Raw genomic sequence first — 22,606 nt, forward strand, 5'->3', positions numbered from 1 at the left:
TGTTAATCCATCTTGAGGCATGGAATGGAGAAAACCCATATGGTTGCTCAGAAGAAAAACAATTTTTTTTTCTCTACTTAATAGGGTGTGGCCATAAGGTTGCAAACTGGAATGGAGAAGAAGAAATGATTATTGGGAATGCGAAAGTGAAGGCAAGGAAGCGGTTGGGTGTGTCATTGAAGATCATGTAAGTGGCTGCTAAGCTTCTAAAGAATGAGGACAGTCAGAATTTTAAAACAAAATAATAAAACGTAATAAAAATAATAAGAGGCTAACACAGGTATTCAGTTTCAATGAATGAAAAGGAGTAACAGTTTGGTCTTTAAATGATTTTGCCAAGTAGGGTTAAACAAGAAATAAGCTGATGGAAAGCATGGAGAAAAGAGGGAAGAAAAGTGCCTCAGCAACGGCGAGACGGAAGATCATCTATTCCAACTCTGGGCCCTGTTGTACGTGGCTCTGAGAGTAGTATCATTTTTCTTTTGAGAAATCAAAAATAAAAAAGAATCTTTAGACAAGAGCCAGCTTTGAGTTAGAGCAGAGAGCTGAAGAGAATCTTCAAAGAAAAGTTTAAGGCGTCAAAGGGTTTTGTAGTGTCACACTGAGAGCCACCAATGGGGATAATTGGACTGAATGTATTTCAGTAAGATCCTAGGATATTTCAGGCCACAGAGTAATTAGAATTATGGTCATGGTAGATGATTGGAGAAGCTTACACTTCTGAGAAAACCTGATAAAAGATAAAATGTAAACAATGATGATACCATCATCATTGGCTTGCTAGAGAAAAGAAGGGAATTTATCATTTTTGTTTGGTTCTTAAGTATAGTGTAATCTTCATGTCGTAGGAGCAAGTCCTTGGTGCTGACGACTGGAAAGGGATATTTATAGTAGTGACATGCAATAGCTATTGAGCAAAGTATTTCAGTTTTAGTTAGAAAGGTATGAATGTGTGTTACCAAGAGCAGAGGGTGGTCTTAAATTCCAGGGCGTTCCTATGAGTGGTATCATAGCACGGGGAGCTTCTGTCTCAAGATATTCCTAGTGTAATACCATAAATATGTCTTTATGGGACTGTCTGAAGACTGAAGAACTAATTGTAAGCTTAAAAACTCACTTGACTATAAAGTTCATTTTCTATTTCAGTACAAGATAAACTGGTATTGTGTCTATTTGTTTAGTTTTTCTTTCTCAACAATTTGCAAAATTATCATTATACTATAGAATATATTTATAATCATAAAATGCAAAAAAATGAAGTTTTATATTTGGGAGAGATCTATCCATCTTTCTGAAAAACATTAAATAGATGGAGTCCTTAAGTATGAGAATGCATTATGTTCAAAGAAGAGGAAAAGAAAAATATCCATATAATTTTTTTTCACTACAAGGTAGTACATTCAGTATACCAAATAATTAAGAAAAAGTGAATTCAGGCTAATCTTGGATATTTCACATAATATTTTACATTTACTGTTAATAATTTTTTATGTTTAAATACACAAAAGGAGGGCATAGAGTCTGCTACTATAATGACTAATAGTTTTGTACAAACATGTTTGCTAAATATTCATATATATTACTGCAATGATGAAAAGTTGCTTTCATGAGATAGAGAATGCTACTCACATTTGAAAATTTACAAGTAGCTATACACATGATATAAAAGAATTTTGAGTATTCCAAGGTTTAAGTCCTTTGTTTTCAAATGCTATTTCCATACCAAATGAAAAAGGTAGAAGACCTTTCACTTGGCAACCTCTTTTTTTTCCTCCTTTTTTCAGAGTAGTAAAAATAACTTCAAATCAGGATTTAGACTGCTTTGTTGAATTGTGGATTTCACACAAAACAGTCTTTTCCCACAGATGGATTTCAGTGGGAAATAAAATGTATGCAACATTAGTGATTTAAAGCTTTTATTTGTGAATGTTTACCTTAAACTATGATAAAATATTTTGTTTGGTTCCTTTTTCCCACTTTACATACATTACTTTATCTCAGTATTAAGAAAGAGGCTTCTATAATATGTAGTTTTATTTAAAGGAGAAAGTAGACCTAGAAGACATAAGTCTAAGGGAGCCTGTGAATTTTAAATTAAGTTTCTTTGCCTCAAGAAAACAGTCTTAGCCTCCATGAAGAATTCACCAAGCTGTCTTAACCACTTGAAATCTATCTAGCCCTGGGAATATGCATCAGGCTTAAATTCTTCCTTCTTTTTCTTTATTTATGGATGAACAAAACAAAGTTCTCTTTTTTGCCCACCTCCTACACTTCAAACACAGAAGTATTTAAAAGCCATTCACTCCATGTTCAATCACCACACTGTAGTAGTGTCACATTTTATTTGGGGATATGTAAAATTGTATTTTTTTAAACATTTGTTTTCCTTTTCAAGAAATGAATTTTCATAAAGCACAAGTCTCAGATAGGTACCTCTATTATCTATACTTCATAGGTAAGCTTTAACACTGGGGGAAAAAAGAAGTGGAATTGTTTTTTCCATTGTCATTTTTCCTTTGAAGCATTAAATAGGGTATTGATATTTTTTCGCACTTAAGCTATTTACTTTCTGTGACTTAACGAGCCGTTATAAAGTCAGCCATATTCCCACCGTGCATTTCATACAACTATTACTAGAACTTCTTTTCAGAAGGATTTATCTACTAATCAATAGCTTTCTTATTGTGCCATTTCCAGAAGTACTAAAGAGACTTCTCTCTGAAGCAGCGTTTGACTCTTGCTTTGGTTTACCCTCTCTAAGAGTTGTGCAGTGTACAACAGGGATTCTAACAGGTGGATCATGTAGTTTTTGTGATGTGGCTGTGGTCACCATTATTTCTGGTTATTTCCAGGGAAGATGAAACTCATTCAATTGCATTGTCAAGTAAAAAGCAGAGTCATTCTAGAAATATAAAATTATACTTGATAAGATCATTATCTTTACTGAAAACAAATATGTCAATCATTAATGTTTAGATGTTTAACAATGTTTCTAAAGGATAATTTAAGATTATAAACTCATAAAGGAACAGAGAAAAAAGTCATCGTTATCAATGATAAATATTATCTGAATTTTTTCTTTTCTTATTCTTAAACTTGACACTTTGACACTGAATTGAAATAGGTAGTAGTACATTCTGCAGAAACCATACACAAAATTCCTTTTGAGCAACAGCACTCTCCCTGTGATATATGTTTTCTACAGATAATTTACAGGTTGCAGACATGCTGTGACCTCTCTCCCAATTGCAAACAGATTAAGGAGATCTGATTAACCGGGACTAAAAACACGGAGTTGTTTTCTCTTATGTGGGGTCTTTGACAAAGCCCTCCTGTCTGAGTCCTCCCACTTCATTCGCTTTCAAATCACTGTGCCCAAAGAGGTCTTCACTCCCCCAAGCCCAAACCTGGAGCCCTGCAGCGCCATCAGCGGCAGTATCTTCCTATTTGAGGGACGTCTCTTATTAATCAGAAACGCTGAATGGAAACCAATCAGATAGAGAGTTCCTTTGGCTTCAGCTTCCTGCCTGTCTGAGTTAAAAGTGATGCTCGAAGAGAAAGCCACACTGAGATGCATGAAGATTCAGCTGTGAAGATACTATAAAAAGAGAAGAGAAGGACCGAGACAGAAGCAACAACGGAATTGTCAGTGCTGAGTAGTGCTAAACTCCGTTCCATTGTTAAGCAAGGTAAGTGTTATTTACTTTGCTTGACAATGTATGCTCTTCGGTTTTTGCTTTCTTATAATGAAGTAGTACAAATATTGCTTTTCTTCTAGTTGCTATATTTTGCTCTCTCTCTCTCTCTCTCCCTCTCAACATTTGGAAGCACGTAAGAATACATTTTATAGTATTTGAATAAAATGTTTATATGCTCAGTGAGAAAACTTGCAACATTTGCTTCTTATTTTACTTTTACAAAGCTGATACCTACTCAAGCTCTTTATATAGTGCTCAAATTTGCATTTGGAATATTGTTGTAAAAATAAAACTAAACTTAAAATTGTATCAGTTAATTGTGGTGGCTTTCAATTACATATTTGTGTGTTCATGTATATGAATATTATATTAATTTGAAATGAACGCTGGTCTCATAACTTTTGTTTAAATTATTTGAGTCAAAACTGTCAAAAATAAGGGCATTTTTATTCATAATTAAATAAGAAATGCTTTCTTTATTTTCAATATTCTAAATGAAATAAAATATGAATAGAAAAATGCCACAGTTGCATATTGGATGTCAGGGTTAAGGTGATCACTTTACCTGGGAAGAGAGCTTTCTTCACAGATTTGTGGCTCTCACTCAGGTCAGCACTCTGAATGTATACGTCTGTTAGCTATGATTGCTTTCCATTACTGTAGGCAAATGTGTCTTAATATAATGAAGACTAGATGAAAGCCACAGGAGAGGGACAGTGTTTCTAAGCCAAAATTGGCATTTACAAAATTTTAAGTGATATGGGAAATGCATTGATTTGGTGGAACATTGTTTTATTGTGTTTTCCATCGCATGCTCAAGATCACCATTCACATCAAATAAATTTTTGCAAGCATTCTCATCTCAAAAAAGCCTTGATTTTAGCTATAAGGTCATCAAAATTTTTTAGTATTGACAGTTAGAAACTGTTACCAGGGTGAAATTCTCATAATCTGGTTTAAATAATAACAGTGTAATAAAAGGAAAGTTATTAACTGTAGTAAATAAGTTTACATTTATTTGTGTCATCAACTTTTGATGAGAATGCAATGAACTTCAGATTTGAGGAGAAATTGGTGGTTTATCGGGGAGATGTGTTGTCATTTTATATTTTATGTTATAGATATATGAAATTTCTAATAATCTTTTCACAAGCTTTCTAAAATTTTTGTAGCATGGAGAATGAATGATTTTGTAAATCAGAAAAAGTGGTAACTTTTGCAAACAGTAGGGAATCTTCCTTTGGCTCCCTTTGCTTTATCTATGAATTTAGAAGAGTTACCCATCTTTAGTCACAGTTGTTTAAGATGAATTTGATTATTCAAGGTTCTCAGTTTTGTAAAAAACCTCCTCCTACATTCTATAGAAGATGTATCCTATATTTCAGATTCAGACACTACATCATTGCCTAGGCAATGCTATGTCAATTATGAGATACATTTTTGCAACTATAAAACTGGCTAATCCAGGTTTGAAACAGATCTTTTGAAAGATAAGGAAGATGAAATAACATGCTATTACAGCACATAGCACCAAAGAACTTGAACGTAACATAAATAGCATGTGTTTGTAGTCTTGTCACCAAACATATTATGGGTTCAACTAAAGTTTTTTCAAATGAAGAGTATGTAAATAATTATATGCATTTAATAGATATATGCTGAAATGTTGAAATACCATCATTCCTACATGTGTTTTGAAAAATGAAAAAAATGTAAAATAGGTTTGATATAAAATAAATTATGAGAAAATTTAATTCTGGAAATAAAAAAATACTTTAGAGAAAGCCTAGAATAGGATGAATTTAAGAGTAATTCACTAAATTTAAGTCAGATAGATTTGATAGTACTAATAAAAACAATAGTCTTGTGAGGTAATTTTTTCTGGAATAAAAAATATTTTTTTATTACAGTATTTGATAGTTTTAAAAACATTTGACATGGTTTATATAATTATGCTACTCATCTTGCATTCATTGCATAATGGAAATAAAAATGTCTTATACCACTGCCTGTCTTTAAAAAGATCACAATATCAAAACGGATCTTGAAATTGCTCTTTTAAAGGTTGTGTTGCTCAACTTGATAAATCATGTGTTGAATCAGAAGCTCATCTGAACGTCACCTGGCAGGGAGGGATTTCTTCTGGTGTTTTCCTGTAACTCCTATACATGCCAAGCTTAGCCAATGCAGTGTCCCTTTCAGGGTACATTCACCAAGTAAGATTTTTTAAGTAAAGTTAATTAGATTTTTTTAAAATTTTACTGGAGTAGGTCTATTTAGGTATCAATAGTGATATCAAGCAGACACTCCTTTCTCACAATATTTCTACAGTGTATGGGTGTAGTTAATAAGAATGCTTTAAAGAGTGGCTACCAATTATGTAATATAGGATATGCAATTCATGTGGCAACATATAGTATGCAAGAAAGTATAAATTAAGATGAAAGTTAATTTAAAAAATATGTGTGAATGTGTCATGAATAAACATTGGCTGTAACTTGTTCTCTATGAAAAGTAAACAGCCTAGATAGATAATTATTCAACATTAATGCAGATGCTTCACTATAACTTATCATTACTTTGCCACATTCTTTAAGACTAATTTGTTCACTCCAAGGCACATTTAAATATGATGTGCAAATAATCTTGGATTAGAAAAAAAATGATATCCTAAAAAGTGCTCAGTATAACACTTTTGACTTCAAGGACACATACACATGTACACACACAAGTCAATAGCAATATTAACACAGTAATTTTGGTTCATAGGGAGATTTTTGGTAACAAAAACTCTAGTTAGTTTCTTGGGTATTTTACCTTGAAAATGATCTGCTTGAATTTTCTTAAGGAAGAAGAAAGCATGCTAAACAGGATCAAAAGGACATTGATTCAAAAGGACATTGATTTAAAATGAGCCTTGTTTGTTTCTACCTAATGCTAAATTTATAAAGATGATCATTTTTATTGTAGAACATAAAACATGTTTCCTAAGATAAAGCAATTTCTTTCTCTGTATCTTGTATATTTGTTTTCAGAAACAGTTGTCTTTTTAAAGATATTTCAAATAGCTGTCAAGACCCGTGACATTATCTTCTTTAGGTCTTTGTAAGTCGTGAACCTCAAATTAGAAATATAGAAAAATACATAAAGATAGATGATAGACAGACAGATAGATAGATAGATAGATAGATACATAGACAGATGATGGATTGACAGAGAAATACATAGATAGAAAGATAGATAGATAGATAGATAGATAGATGATAGATAGATAGATGATAGATATAGCTTATTGAAAACAATTCTGTATTGTTATAAATAATTTAAAAAGTTTCTTTTATTTCTCTTATGAGTCATTTCAATTTTTCTGCCTGGAAGTACCATTATCTTCATTATTAAAATATGGTAAGGAATATACAGTGAGGAAAATGTCTTTATAGCACTCTTATACATTTCCATAATAGCCTTAACATGTTAATGCACTTATTCCTAAATTTAGCACTAGTAAGGTATGGTCTTCTAGCTGCAGTATAAATGCAAAGTGCCTGAAAAAAAGCAGGATCTCTGGAGCCTGACCAAGAGATTTCATATTAACACTTCCAAGAAACACAACATAAAAGTCATTATAATGGATCCCATTGGCTACGAAGGGAAAGTGGAAACATCATGGGGTGTTGTGGCCAGATGTGAGATTATGTGGCCATCATGGGGTGATGTGGCTCTGTGTGAGAGTGTGTGTGTGTGTATGTGTGTGTGTGTGTGAGAGAGAGAGAGAGAGAGACAGAAAGAGAGATGTATTATTTATTTATTTATATTTTAGGAAGAGAAGTTAAAAAAAAAGAAAGAATAGAGCTGAATATTTTCTTAAATTTACATTCAAACTCTTTTTCCCCATCCTATTAATTAAGCAAATTATAAACCAATTGCAGGAGAAATAAGTATTCTTCTATAGCTTCTATTTCTCTTGATGAGAAAGATAATCTTTAGTATCTAATTGATGGATGAAACACCAGAGCATCTGATTGTTTTTTAAATATGGATTAAAAACCCAGCCTCTCATATCAGATTTTGAATTTGGCTTTACAATTCTGAAGAGCATGGATGACTTCTTTTTAATTTCTACTCCAAATATTAATTCAGTTTGCAAGGAAAATAGTAGTAACTAATAGTTATCATTTAAATTTCAATATAAAAGATTGAACGTGTTCATTAATGTGTTGGATATTGGAAAAACATATATCTAATAGAATTTGTATTAGAATATGCTGCACTTGACTTACTTTATACATTATTAATACGGTTTCCAAAGCATAATAGACTCTTTCCTCATATTTTGTAAAATAGGCTCTTTGGAAAGTCATACAAAAAAATGATATACACAGGAAGCTGTATAATAGGGGAGACAACAAATAATGCATATAATAAAGTGTAATCCAGGCAAATGAGCAACAGTAATTCACTTTCAGGGTCAAAAGACATGATATAAAATACACTGCTTTTATAAAATTGGGCAATCAGTCTTAAAAGTTTTCTAAGGGAGTTTTCACTAGTCAACTAACTCTAAAATGTATTTGTTTTTTTCTACCAAAGCAGTTTACTGTAGTAATAGTACATAATTTCTAGAAATGTTTTAAAATGTTCATGTGCATGTTATAAATACTCCATAGAGTAAGGAACACATAAGAAATTTATTTTTTTAAATTTTAAAGATAATTAAGTCATAGAGGAAATGTAACGATTTCCTGTTACGGAAAACTTAACAGCTTAAGAAAACTTAACAGAAATTAAGAGAAAACTTAGTTCAAATTCCAGAGTAACAACTATCTATCTATCTGTCTATTTATCTATAACTTTATATTGTTATCTGTACATCTACATATATCTGTGTCTTCATTCATATTTCTGTATATCTGTATCTGTAGCTGTGTCTGAGTGTTTGTGTGTGTGTGCATCCAGAATACATATGGAAAACAGAAAGAAAGCGCAACCAATTAATTAAAAAATTGTGAATATTTAATATTTACATAAATTAATTATAATATTTAATTATTACAGGGGTGTAACATAAGGAATGAAAATAACTTATTAGGCAATTTTAATTATATTATGAATAAATGATAAAATACCATTTGAACATTTTTTATTTTGGGAAAATTTTAAACTCAATTATACTCCATCTACTGTGGTTGACTTGGATAATTTTTTAATAGGAAAAACTGAAATTTTATTTTTTCAACTGTATCTAGAAATAATTATTCTTTATTGAATGTTCACAATTCTTGAACACCTCACAAAAAATAGAATCTTTTTACCCACTTTTACAGTAGATAAGAAAATTGTTATATAAAATAGAAGTCAATGCTATTTCAAACTATGCTTATATAAAGAGTAGATAATTATTATCAGGAAATAAAATTCTTCTAGTTTTACCTTTGTCAAGTAAAATACAAAGCAAACACATTATAATATAACATTTTTAAATTATAAATTTAGCAATTTTCCCCTAAGAGTCAATAGGCTCTTAAATATTTGTTATATTTCTAGATAAATTAACAATTTGCTTGATTGTATATTTATGTTAAAAATATGATACAAAGATTAAATAGTATTGCTTTTTTCTGATATGCAATATACAGTAATTCATAAAACAGTGAAGAGAGGTATTTTATTATTACCACTCCTTCTAGCTTAATGTCACAACTTATTTATGTTACAACTTAACAAAGCATTTACACGTGTATTAAGCAGGGATTGGAATAGGTTCAACTGTTGAAAGAGAGAAAATAGTTTTCTGTCTTCCCTAAGTTTTGCCAGTTTATCTAGATGACGTAACATATTAGATATGGTTTGAATTCAGCTTTTTTTCATACAATAGCATTAAATTAGTTTCAGATTTATATTTCGGTCAATACATAATTTTCCAAAAATTAAATAATTAACTTACTATAATAATGATATGTATGCTTATTTATACAAATAATATTTATCTCTTTTTTTAGTTTAGAATCAGATTCCTGATACAATCACTAAGAATGAAGAATATTATTTAACTTAGACTAAACAAATAAACTAAAGTCTGTCTGTTGAAGTCTTACCTTGAATATATTTTTAAACACACATTCAGGAAATAACAAAATGTTATCTCAGAGTAAAAAATGTCACTTACATAGTCTTATATTTATATTTTAATGATCATAAATTGTACTCTTCCTAAATTACAAGAAATTGTGTGTAAAAGTCCTATATAGAAAGAGTGTGAGGACATTCTGACCCAGATTGAAAATTCTACTTAGATTATGGATTTGAAGAAATGTATCCTAACCACTTAAAAATAATATTTTGCTCTATAAAATATGAATTTGAAAGGCCATCTTGAAGAAAAGTAACTATTTTTGTAATTATAATTAATTTTAGTTTAAAATAGAATGTTCTATGAATATCAGTAATAAAATACTCTTTAAAAATATTATAAGATTATTTCAGCACATTAAAATGGAGAGCTTCTATTAATAGTCTGTTTATATTTATAAATAGATAGCTAGATTAGATAAATATGTGTGATATATCTTCCCTTCACAACTTTGAACCTACGACCTATGTTAAACTTGGTTTCTCAATAGCTAACTATGTCAGATTATTTTATTTAAATAGGAAAGTAAGTTTCAACTTTGGAAATCATTTGTTATTTTAGAAAATTAAGAAGAGAGCTGTTCCAATAGAATATCTTGAAATAAGTATGTGTCAGCAAGCTACGGGGAACTCATAAGCATTTATACCCTAAGATTAATGTTGAAACCTACAGAGACCAAATGACAGAATGAAGACAAGAGAGGGGTGGGATTCCACAGCAGATTCAGTAGCACAGTCACATAACAGTTTACTCTGAAAAATGTTGCAACGCTAGACCATTTGCTCTTCCCAGACCCATTAGGCATGCAAGTTTGCTATTTGACAGATAAAGCATTAGCTTTGGAATCACTGAAACCCTTTATTAAACATGGGCACAAAAATTATTCTATACACCTAATACTAAACTATGTCTGTTGAAGTCTTAACATTGAATAAATTTTTAAAACACATTCAGGAAATAACAAAATGTCATTTCAGAGTAAAAATGCCACTTACATATGTCTTACATTTATATTTCAATGATCATAAATTGTACTCTTTCAAAATTACAAGAAAACATGAGTAAAAGGCCTGTATAGAAAGAGTGTGAGGACATTCTAACCCAGATTGAAAATTCTATTTAGATTATGGATTTGAAGACATGTATCCTAATCACTTAAAAATATACATTGAGTTGAGTATATATATATTTTGCATTTTACTTTAGGTTCTGGGATACATGTTCAGGTCATGCAGAATTGTTGCATAGGTGCATACATAACTAGGTGGTTTGCTGCTTCTATTCCCCCTTTGACTATATTCAGCATTTCTCTCCATTTCATCCCTCTCCACCCTCCCCAACCCCCACTGTTCCTCTGCTAGCCCCCACCCCGACTGTCCCCAGTGTGTGATGCTCCTCTCCCTGAGTCCACGTGTTCTCATTGTTCAACACCCGCCTGTGAGTGAGAACAGGCGGTTTTTGGTTTTCTGTTCTTGTGTCGGTTTGCCTAGAATCACGGTTTCTAGATTCATCCAAGTGCCTACAAAGGACACAAACTCATCGCTTTTTATGGCTGTGTATTTTGCTCTATAAAATATGAATTGGAAAGAATATCTTAAAAAATAAGTAACTGTTTTATCATTTTAGAATTCTGTTTGTATATATTTACACAGTATAGTGGTTTTCTCTGATTAAGAGATGTTTTATAAACCTTCAGAAATATAAATGTTTCATTAAAATTACAGTTGTATATCATTTATCCAAATGTAATTTTATAATGTTTTATTTATATTTCTTTCCCAGTTTTTGGCTTCTGTTAATCAGCCTCGTATGAAAGTGGTCTTTAATTACCTTCATTGTGAGAAAAATTTAAAAGTATTAAACAGTCCACTTGAAAAAAGTAGATTTGTAACTAATTTTAGCATACAGAAAATAAAGCATATAAATTAAGTTTACAGAAGGTATTTTTAGTAGTTAGCATGTGATTTAAGATGTTCTCCATATATGTATCTAAAAAATCAAATAATATACTAAGTGTACAATTATATATAGATGTGAAGAATTACGAATTTACTATAGTTACTATGCTAGATTTATGTGCTGAGTGTTACCTGTTTTATAATTTGTTCCTTTAATTATAATTATAATATATGAGGAAAGATATTCAAACTTGAATCCTTCTATCTATTTGTTATGCTGTAATTCTAAATCATTTGGTGGCTAAAATAAAGTTAACTTAGGTTGTATGTTATCTACTACTTTCTAGCAAATTGAGCATAAATCTGTGGCAATACCTAGAAAGCAGACAGATCTTGCAATGAACTGTGATGACTTATTTGCTTTTGACCACCTGTGCTTCTTGACTTCAGTATAGCTTTTTTTTTTTTTTTATTCCCTGCTTCTCTGCTACTTCTGTTTCCATCCCTGCTGCTTTTCTACTTTCCCTGGTTTATTATTCCCTATCCCCACTACTCCTTTACTTCAAAGACAGAATATATTTAACTAAAAGTGTTTCTCCTTTTAACTTAGCATTCATTTTGGGAGATTACTCAGTTAATTGCTACAAAAAGTGGCTCTTCCAACTTGAGAAACTCCTTAGATGCGAAAACTAGCAAAAAATGGGTCAATGTATTTTATGATCAGCTTTAGAAGCTCCTCTCCTCTCCTCTACTACTCCCTACTATGGGAAATGAGGGTTACAGGGAATTGAGTATTGCCAAGGTCACAATTCACAAAGAAGGGATAAGTAGAACAAGGTGAAGTACTTTTACTAACAAGAGGGGCTGCCTACAAGTCCAGCAATATAGCCCTGCATGTATACAGCTGCATGAGGATTTTGGAGAATTGTTAAGAAAAACTGAGCCTTCAAAAGCAACGGATATCCTTGTATATTTATTACTACCTTTAAAGGAGGTGGAGGGGGTGAAGAAACAAATTGGCAAAATGTTTTTATACTGCCTACTTGGCCTCGGGAGCCCAAAATTGATGTATCTAACTTTTAACATCAAGAATCTGATCTTGTGTCTCATTTCCATGTCATAGAAATGTCAGCCCATCTTTGAATTTGCAGGTGTAGGAAGCAATGCTTCTCATAACACCACCACTGAAGTGTGATATCCCAAATGTGTGTAGGTTTGTCGAGAAGTCTATTTGGAATCCTGTATGAGCCCTTCATTTTCCTATCTTTCAGACTCGCAATTAGGAAAAGATATTTAGATATTTTTTGGAATAATATATTCATCCATCCATTAGCTGATTATTTCATCTTCATATATTTGAACTTTCTCATTATTGAACAATTACTACATCTTAGGCACTTTGCTGCGGTGAGGCTGCACCTGCTGCGCTGGGAAGACCACCTTCACTTGGAGACCACTGTTTCAAGCAACTTCAGATACAGATTTCAGATAAAGATTTCTTCCTTCCTTCCTTCTTTCCTTCCTTTTTTTTTTTTTTTTTTTTTTTGAGGTGGGCTGTTGCCAGGCTGGAGTGCAATGTCTCGATCTCAGCTCACTGCAACCTCTGCCTCCCTCATTCAAGAGAGGTTTTTGCCTCAGACTCTTGAGTAGCTGGGACTGCAGGTGCACACCACCACGCCTGGCTAATTTTTGTATATTTAGTAGAGACAGGGTATCACCATTTTAGCCAGGCTGGTCTTGAACTCCTGACCTCATGATCTGCCTGCCTCGGCCTTCCAAAGCACTGGGATGGCAGATGTGAGCCACTATGCCCAGACCCTTTCTTTTCATTGTGACAAAATATCTGCTTGTAACTTTCTCTCTCTCTTCCCCTCTCTCTCTGTCTTTGTTTTGCCTAGATAGCTTGGAACTGATCTTTATTCCACCTCTATTTAATAGCATTAAATTCATTCAAAGAAAATTCTGTTTAGCCTACTATATTTTATCTTCAGTATAAACATCCCATATTGCTCCAATTCTATGAGAAATATTTTATAGATCACACCCTATAACTAACTAACCCTATGTGAAGTGAATTCTCTTTGATATTGCCTCGAAAGTGGAAACCCAATAATTACACTGTAATGTTTCAAATTACTTCAAGGTCATGTTTCCATCACTCCTCAATGCTTCTAAAACCTTCATATAGGAAAAAAAAGTTTCCATAATTTGTAATTAACTCTTTTAAAATAAGAAGTTGTCAAATTGAGAGAGCTATAACCTTTACTGTATCTTACATTAGTCTTTGCTATTTAGTCTTTGGACCATTCTTCTTGAGAAAATTAATACCTCTTTGGCCATATTATTTTAATAACCTTTTTTTACTGTATCTTACATTAGTCTTTGCTATTTAGTCTTTGGACCATTCTTCTTGAGAAAATTAATACCTCTTTGGCCATATTATTTTAATAACCTTTTAGTTGTTCACCTGGCCAACAATTCGTTCAACTACTGATACATTCTACAAAGTGCAATTTTGTAAAGTAAGGATCTGTTCAAGTGATCCTCTCTCTCCTTATCCCTACCAACGTGCCATCACATCGAGAAATGTAAGTCAGTACTCTTCAGACTTGAATCTAAGTTTTTGGCAATTGATTCTGTTCCTGTATTTTATTTTATTTTTTTCTGCTATATTCTGAGTCTTAAAAATATGGTTTTTCATTTATATCTATAAACCAGTACCTAAAAATGTACTTGAAGCAGAATTTTGTCAGGAAATACTTGAGGAATTGAATTATCTCCAAGTGCACTTTCAAAATCACTCTAGTCAAAATCTCTCTCGTCAAAACAGACACTACACTTTATGGAAAAGACTTGTCCTTGACTGACTCTGTGCTCTTTTTCATGTGATTTCCTGTTATTCAATTACAACAGTACCTATCAATTATTAAAGACTACATTGGGCTGGGTGTGGGGTTCACGTCTGTAATCCCACCACTTTGGGAGGCCAAGGCTGGCGGATCAGGAGGTCAGGAGTTCAAGACCAGCCTGACCAACATGGTGAAACTCATCTTCATTAAAAATACAAAAACTAGCTGAGCGTGGTGGTGTATGACTGTAATCCCAGCTACTCAGGAGTCAGGAGGCAGAGATTGCAGTGAAACGAGATTATGCCACTGCACTCCAGCCTGGACAACAGAGCCAGACTCAGTCTCAAAAAAAAAAAAAAAAAAAAAAGACTGTATCAGGCCCTATGTAGTGATTTTTTTTTTTTTCGTTTTACCAATGATTTTCTTTTTTCTTTTTTTCCTTTGAGACAAGGTCTCACCTTATCGCCCAGGTTGGAGTACAGTGGCAGGATCTTGGCTCACCGCAACCTCTGTCTCCCAGGTTCAAGCAATTATTGTGCCTCAGCCTTCCACGTGGCTGGGACTACGTGGTACATGCCACCATGCCTAGCTAATAAACAGTTCATACATTAAAGCATTTGTTATCTAAAACACAATTTTATCAGAATGAAATCAAATCTGCACTAGGCTGATAATGTCAGCCCCATGCACATGGAGACCCATGATCTCCTCTAACTCCCACATTTACTTATTCTGTTTTGCTAGTAGGTTATCTTTATTTCTGGGTGCAAATCGTCTCATGTAGAAAATGTAGTAAACAAGTTTAGCAGGCAGTATTTTATGATAGTCAGGGTAAGGGCAGGTGGAGTCCTGAAGCCGGACATCCTACCTGTAAACCTAGTTTTACTCTATACCTCATGTTTGAGTTTGAGAAAGTCTTTTAAAGCCTTGGGGCTCCAGGAACTTCCTGTGTAGAAGAAGGATAATAACAGTAACTTCATTATAGGGTATTAAGAGGAGACACCAGTGATGGCTTTTTAAATGACTACCATTATTCTTAAGAATGTTATGGGTCAGGTTCTTTATATCTGGGTAAAGGTAGGAGAAAAGTCTAGATTAATTTAATGTATAGAAGCAGGAGAGAGGCCTAGATTAATCATTAATTTTATTGTTCTTGAAATTATATAAGCTAAGTCTGAGTATAAATATTCATATCATATTGTTCCTTAAGTTGACATAGCACACAGTGGAAATACTTTATATTTTGAACAATTTTGTGTTGCAAGTTTGTATTATCTTGAAGTTAATACAGACTTCTTAATATCATAGATAGAAAACTCCACATTTATCTCTTGAAGTTAAAATGAGCATATTACACATGAATCTTGAAGATGTGAGTGAATGATGAAAGTCTTTTAAATAATAATAATAACATTTCATAGGCTCTCATATCACAATATAACTTAATGCCAAGTATTTAACTTTGCTTTTTTAAATCATTTTTATGACAGCCTCCTTTTAGTTTTTGAATTGCATTAACAACTGGAAAGTTAATGCCACTGTTGACCTTAAAATGAATACAACTGATAAAAGATGCTTCATTTATATAAGGATTTGACTGTGGTTTGAAAAACGTGATTCTAACAAAAATGGTAATAATGATTGCATACTTGCAAGTAACATTCACTAAAATTAACTTGAACAGTATATTTTTGTTGAATGTAAATGATTTGCTAGTTTTCCCAGTGCGTTGTCAACTGTAGTTAATGTTTATAAAATATACAAAATATTTAAATTTATATTATTTACTGAGTTCATTCAAACTTTACTATGCATGAAACATTTTTCTGGGTACCAATATTATAGCAGTGAGTATGATACACCGTTTTTAATCACAAAAAGGTATTTTCTAGGTACATATAATAAAAAGGATAATTAAAGATATTTTTAAATGCTGTGGAAACAGGTGGTGTGATGAGGAGTGACTGGAGAGGTAAGCAGAGCTTCATGAAGGTGGTGAGGGAGTTTTCTTGGAGAAGGTGACATTTGAATTGAATCCAAATGAAGAGAAGAAATATTATCACATACACCATTTGAGGTAGTAAAAATGAGAGGTGCAACAGCCCTGATATGTTAACAGACTTTATTTATGTTAGCATAGTATTCTAACTCTAGTTAATTCAATTCATAAACCTCCCATTGTTATATTATGTTTAAGATATTCCAGTATGATATAATGTTCATCTTTTATGTATACAAAGTTAGAATTTCATTAAATATTGCTAATTAATAAATTTTAAACAGAAAATTCAAGTAGCTACCATAAAACATTAAATTTTTAACTTTGAGTGTCCAAAACTTTGTTCTCCAGTGCCTCCTGATTATAAGTTAAAGACTCACTGAAGCTAAGGCAGGAAGTGGGATCTTTTTATTTTTCCAAGCCAAACTTTATCCAGCTTTATTAAAGATACTTTCCATAAACAATCATGGTATTTCAGGCAGGACATAGGCAGACAATCATTAATAGTATACAACTTTCAAACTCCCTTCTTCAATGGACTACCAAAAATCAGAAAGCCATTATAAAACCCAATGAAGTCTTCATCTGATGCTCTGTACAGGGAAAGTTTAGAGTCAGGGTTGACGGTTCACATTTAGCATGTTGTTAAACAACTTTTCACAAGCCATACCTGACTTTCAGGAAGTGAAATGAAAATGGCAGAACTTATCTGAAGATCCACAATTTAGAAATGGAACCATTGCTCTTTTGACAGGTGCCATCTCAGTGACATCACTGGAAAGTCCAGGTTTGCAGACACTCTGGTAACCAATGACCAGGGGTCAGGTCCCATCAGATGTCTGGGCTTAAGGGAGTTGAGTCTATCTTAGTGTAAGGACATATATCTCAGTATATGTCTCTGTCAATTTCTGTGTCTTTATTTACAATAATACTGGAAACAATCTTACAACTCTCCAAAAAATACAATTCTGTAACATAATTGATGCTTCTTTGGTCTGAATGTTGAGGGAGATTCTATTCTTCATGGAGGCACTAGGGAATAAAGATCTGTTGTTCTAGAATTCTCTCAAATGTCACCAAACGTTAAGTCTTTCCCTGTCTGTGTGATTTTTATCTTGAAAGTTTTTCATCCTTCTAGTACAGTTTCCAAAAGAAGGAACCCAATTACATGATGGCAGCTCTTCTCCACTTCCCAGAAACTGTTGTCTTGTAGGTTCCAATGTTAGCACTTTGTTTATTGGTCATGCCTACCTTTATTTCTTTATTTACTTCATTTTTATGGCTTCTCTTTCCTCATTACTGACTTATTCTCTTGATGATCTCCAGTTAAACTTTCTGAGTTGATTGTACTAATGTAACCTGTATTTCTTTGTATAAAGACTCTGGTCAGGCCTCTGATTTGTCTCCAGTTATTTTCCCTACCTTATCTGTATTAAGTGATGATCCCAGTCATCCTCTCTTAAATCCGCTGATATGCCATGTATTTACTAAACCTTGAACTTTAAGCTCTTAACAGAGAATGTTTGGATACCTTTCCTTAAAAATACCTGTTGGTGTGTTACTCAAAATATTTGATAGGTCTATACCATTTGTGCAAATTAAACATTTGTAATGAGAATATTCTTCCCTAAAATAACACACAATATGCTTCTGTCATTCTATACAATTGATTGCACATTTTGGCTAAAATGTTATAAGGTATAAATAAGGCCCAATTTGGATTTTTAAGATAATGTCACAAAGCAATTTAATAGATTTTTTTCTACAAAGAAATGTATTTTAGGTGAATCATGTTTTGCTAAACTATTATTTTCTCTGCATTGCTTAATTATCACACTAACTCATATGCTCCATTGTAAATGGTATGATATTTATGACTTTTGATCCGATGCTAACTCTATGCCCCCTACATTCCTGCATCTTCCCAGCTCAAAATACTGGCCCTATGTTCTCAGCTACAGAGTAGAAATCAACTTAAAAATTCCTAAATATTAAATGTAATGGATAAGAATTAAGGCTCTTAGAAACATCAGTTCCATCTCTTGCTTCTAATGTGGTATCAATTAATTTATTTTGTTTCTCCAAATATCAGTTTCCTCATGCAAAAATGTAGATAATTAGAATTCTTGCAATTGTGGTTAATGATTGTGGTAATGCAAGCATCAAAGAGCTTATTGTTATTTGTGCTTATTGTTATTCTGTTCACTTATTTATATACTCGAACTGACAATTGCTGTCTTGAGATAACTTTTCTACTGTATTTGAGAAAAGTAGAAACTCTTTTCCTTACGTGTTTTAGTTTTTCTTGCCTAAATTCTTAAGAAGGTGGAAAACAAAATATAATTATACCTTCAAATAAATGATTGAAAAGAAGTTTTGTCCTGACTAGGGTCTTACTTGATGGGATACAATATTTTTTCAAAAGAAATTTACACTGGCTTTAAAAAATGCCATATGATTAATCGTGAATGCAGAGTGGGAGTAACAATATGGACATATTGAAAAACTTGGAAAATTGTTAGAAATTATGTAAGCACTCATACTTTCCAAGGGCATGAGAATAAAACATACTCCCATTTATGAGAGTATGAAAAATGTATTTGAAAATATATGAAAAATATGGTTTTTAGAAAATATTTGTCCAGTTTTCATCATTAATAAAAATAGGGTCACATTAAAATGATTTCTAATGATATTAAATGCTGTGCTTCCTTCCTTCCTTCCTTCCTTCCTTCCTTCCTTCCTTCCTTCCTTCCTTCCTTCCTTCCTTCCTTCCTTCCCTCCCTCCCTCCTTCCCTCCTTCCCTCCTTCCTTCCTTCCTTCCTTCCTTCCCCTTCTTTCCTCCCTCCCTCCTTCCTTCCTTCTTTCCTCCCTCCCTCCTTCCTTCCTTCTTCCCTCCCTCCCTCCCTCCCTCCCTCCCTCCCTCCCTCCCTCCCTCCCTCCCTTCCTTCCTTCCTTCCTTCCTTCCTTCCTTCCTTCCTTCCTTCCTTCCTTCCTCCTTCCCTCCTTCCTTCCTTCCCTCCCTCCTTCCTTTCTTCCTTCCTTCCTTCCTTCCTTCCTTCCTTCCTTCCTTCCTTCCTTCCTTCTTTCCTTCCTGCCTTCCTTTTTGAGAGAGTCTCAGTTTGTCACTCAGGCTGGAGTGTAATGGCATGATCTCGGCTTACTGCAACCTCTGCCTCCCAGTTCAAGTAATTCTCCTCCCTCAGTCTCCTGAGTAGATGGGATTGCAGGTGCCCACCACCACGCCCAACTAAGTTTTTTATTTTTAGTAGCGATGGAGTTTCACCATGTTGGCCAGGAGGATCTCGAACTCCTGGCCTCAGGTGATCCCCTGGCTTCGGCCTCCCAGAGTGCTGGGATTACAGCTCGAAGCCACCATGCCTGGCCCTTATAAGCTATTTTTAAATAAAAATGTGAATCCTACAAGATGTTACCTCTGTTGTATAAAAGATCGTTAAATTAAGAAAAGAGTAATTCAATATGGTCAGGGATTATTACAGCAAGAAAAAAGCAAATTTACATTTTAATTAATTGACTGATTTTACAGGTAAGAATACCAAGACCCTGAGAAATTGCTTAAAAAATGACCCTGAAGAAAGAAAGAAAGAAACAAACAAACAAACAAACATAAAGACTAGAATCCAGGCTTAATGGAGTAATTACGTAAATAAGAATGCATTATCAATGAGACTCCATGTACTTTTACAAAAGTATTTTTAATTTATAATCCTTTACATGTAAAATATGGTATTGTATTAAGCATGAGTAACAAACAGAGAAAAATCACTGCCATTGAATTCACTACTGTGTCTGGGCCTGGCTTTCTATGAAAATCTTTCTTAAAGAAAAATATGATGAATCAACTAAGTCTCCCAAGTAGAAGAGAAAGAATTGATTTATGCAAAGTGTCTATTCGGTCTTCAAGTATTAAAGTAGAATTAACTAATCATTTCCCAAATTGTACATGGTGGAATTATAATCTACCATGTATATTACACCATTAGTATAGTAAAGAGAGCAATAGATGGGAGTAAAAAGATAAGAGAGAGGGATCTTGTATTCATTTACCACACCGGGGCTTAACGTCTCCATTTTAAAAGGATGGAAGGAGGCTAGAAGATATCTAAGGGCTCTTTCAGTTTCAAAGTCATTTAAAACTATGCTTGAAAACAGTATTATTAAAATTTCAACCATTTTGGTAATAAGTTTCTGTCTTACAAGGAAATAAAACAGAACAACGGAAATAACCAAACTACTTGGAAGTATCAAAAGCCTGAATATCATGGCCTCACACCTGGCCTCCTTGAAGGCCTTTTCTGAGATCTGGAGTCCTCTGTGTTGGTCACTTTTGGCACCAGAACTACTGAGTCTGTGTTGTTGACTTGCGTATTGCCTAAATTTCTCCACATTGATATCAGTATTTCTGTGTATAAAAAGACTGTGGTTTAGAATTCATTATTGTCCCACAAATTCAGAAATGTATTCACTTACCCTGTCTTAAAAACAGTTTGCTTCAACTGAGCAATCAAGACAGTCACATTCATCATTACCTGGCAACAAATTCAGTTATCAACCACCTAAAAGAAACACGTATTTCAGTCATCAGTTATCTATTTTAAATTATTTGCGTGGTACAGCTAATTCAATTAGTCATCAACTCATTTGATTGAACCCATTATATATGTTTCTGCAACTATGAAATTGTGCTCTTTGATACTATTTTCACATACAAATTATTTTTATATCAATGAATTGCATGGTATGGAGAAATTTGTCAATACAACTGTTCAGTCCTTTGAAGAAGACAAGGTATATATGTCAATCTGACAACTTAAAGATAAATGTTCAAATCAAAGAACAAATTATTCTAATGTCCAATGAATCCATTAAAAAACTCAATTTATGAAAAACTAGATTAAAAAAAGTACAATCAGTTATTTCTTTGAGAGATTATGTATTGGCATGTTTCCAAAATACTGCGCTTGTTTGTTATTTCATTGGCTTATATCTTAAAAAAATTCTCTGAAGGGCACTTCAGATACTAAGATGCATCAGAAATTACTATTCTTAACCATGTTTTATCTATAGTCTTATGGGAGTAATAAGAAAAGCATAAATGTGTAAGATAAGCACTCTTAATTCACAAAAGAGCAACACTCTCTGTTTCAATGTAATGTCTTGAGGAACCGTAACAATGCCAGAATATCCGATAGTGAATTAAGCATTTTGTTTTCACAGTCTATTTACATGAAAATTAATTATTTATAGGTAAATTATCTCCTCTCCTTGTGATTTCCTTCTGGAGTTAAAAGATTTCTTTCTGATGTTGTGAAGAAGGAAATTAATCTATTCACTAATTAAATTAATCCTGTTGTAAAATACCATTTTAGAATAAAGTTCTTCAGATTCTCTTTTACTCTGGCAATGAACCTTTATTTACCATGGTGTCTTGTTGGAGTCTATGGGGAACATGGAGAGCAGCTGTGCTGGATAAACCACACATAATTAGCATACAGGGTCTCTTTGCCAATGATATTCTGGATGTTATATAAAAACTTATATATTCTTGTTCTGTACTTTCTAACTACATCGTATTTTATACTACTTTACAAAGATATTCAGGTGTATAAAAATAACTTCAGTGTTACTAGTCTTACTTGTATAAGTGTAGAGAAATAAATCATGTGGTGGAAGTTATAAGAGGCTTATATGATTTATCTCCTTCCTTTATAAGACTCAACATTTAAGAGGAATTTTAGTTAATACTTCTTCCAACTTTTGTAATTTACTTTTATAATTTTCTGATTGTTGAAAATGATTTTCTTCTGGGGGAATACACAATTTTAGATCATAAGTTAAGTATTGACTCTTATATGTCAACATTAATAAGTCAACATCAAACTCAGTTAAGTGTACATATAGACATAGTGTGCAATTCATGTGTAAAACTGCTCCAAACCTCACATTCATAAAACCAAAATGCTTAACGCAATGCTTTAGCTCCCTCTTTTGGATAGCCCAGATTATAATAT

At 32.9% G+C, this 22,606-nt stretch overlaps 1 protein-coding gene across 1 annotated transcript in view; it reads left to right on the forward strand.

Annotated features, from left to right (window-relative positions):
• Positions 1–3,565: 3,565 nt before the first annotated feature.
• The window catches only part of CDH9 (cadherin 9), a 158,162-nt gene continuing 139,121 nt past the window's right edge, over positions 3,566–22,606 (forward strand). The window contains exon 1 of the mRNA XM_002745093.6: positions 3,566–3,689. The gene's annotated coding sequence lies outside the window, so the exon portion shown is untranslated. The remainder of the gene's footprint in view (positions 3,690–22,606) is intronic.

This window comes from Callithrix jacchus, chromosome 2 (assembly GCF_049354715.1).
Source record: "Callithrix jacchus isolate 240 chromosome 2, calJac240_pri, whole genome shotgun sequence".
NCBI classification, from domain to species: domain Eukaryota; kingdom Metazoa; phylum Chordata; class Mammalia; order Primates; family Cebidae; genus Callithrix; species Callithrix jacchus.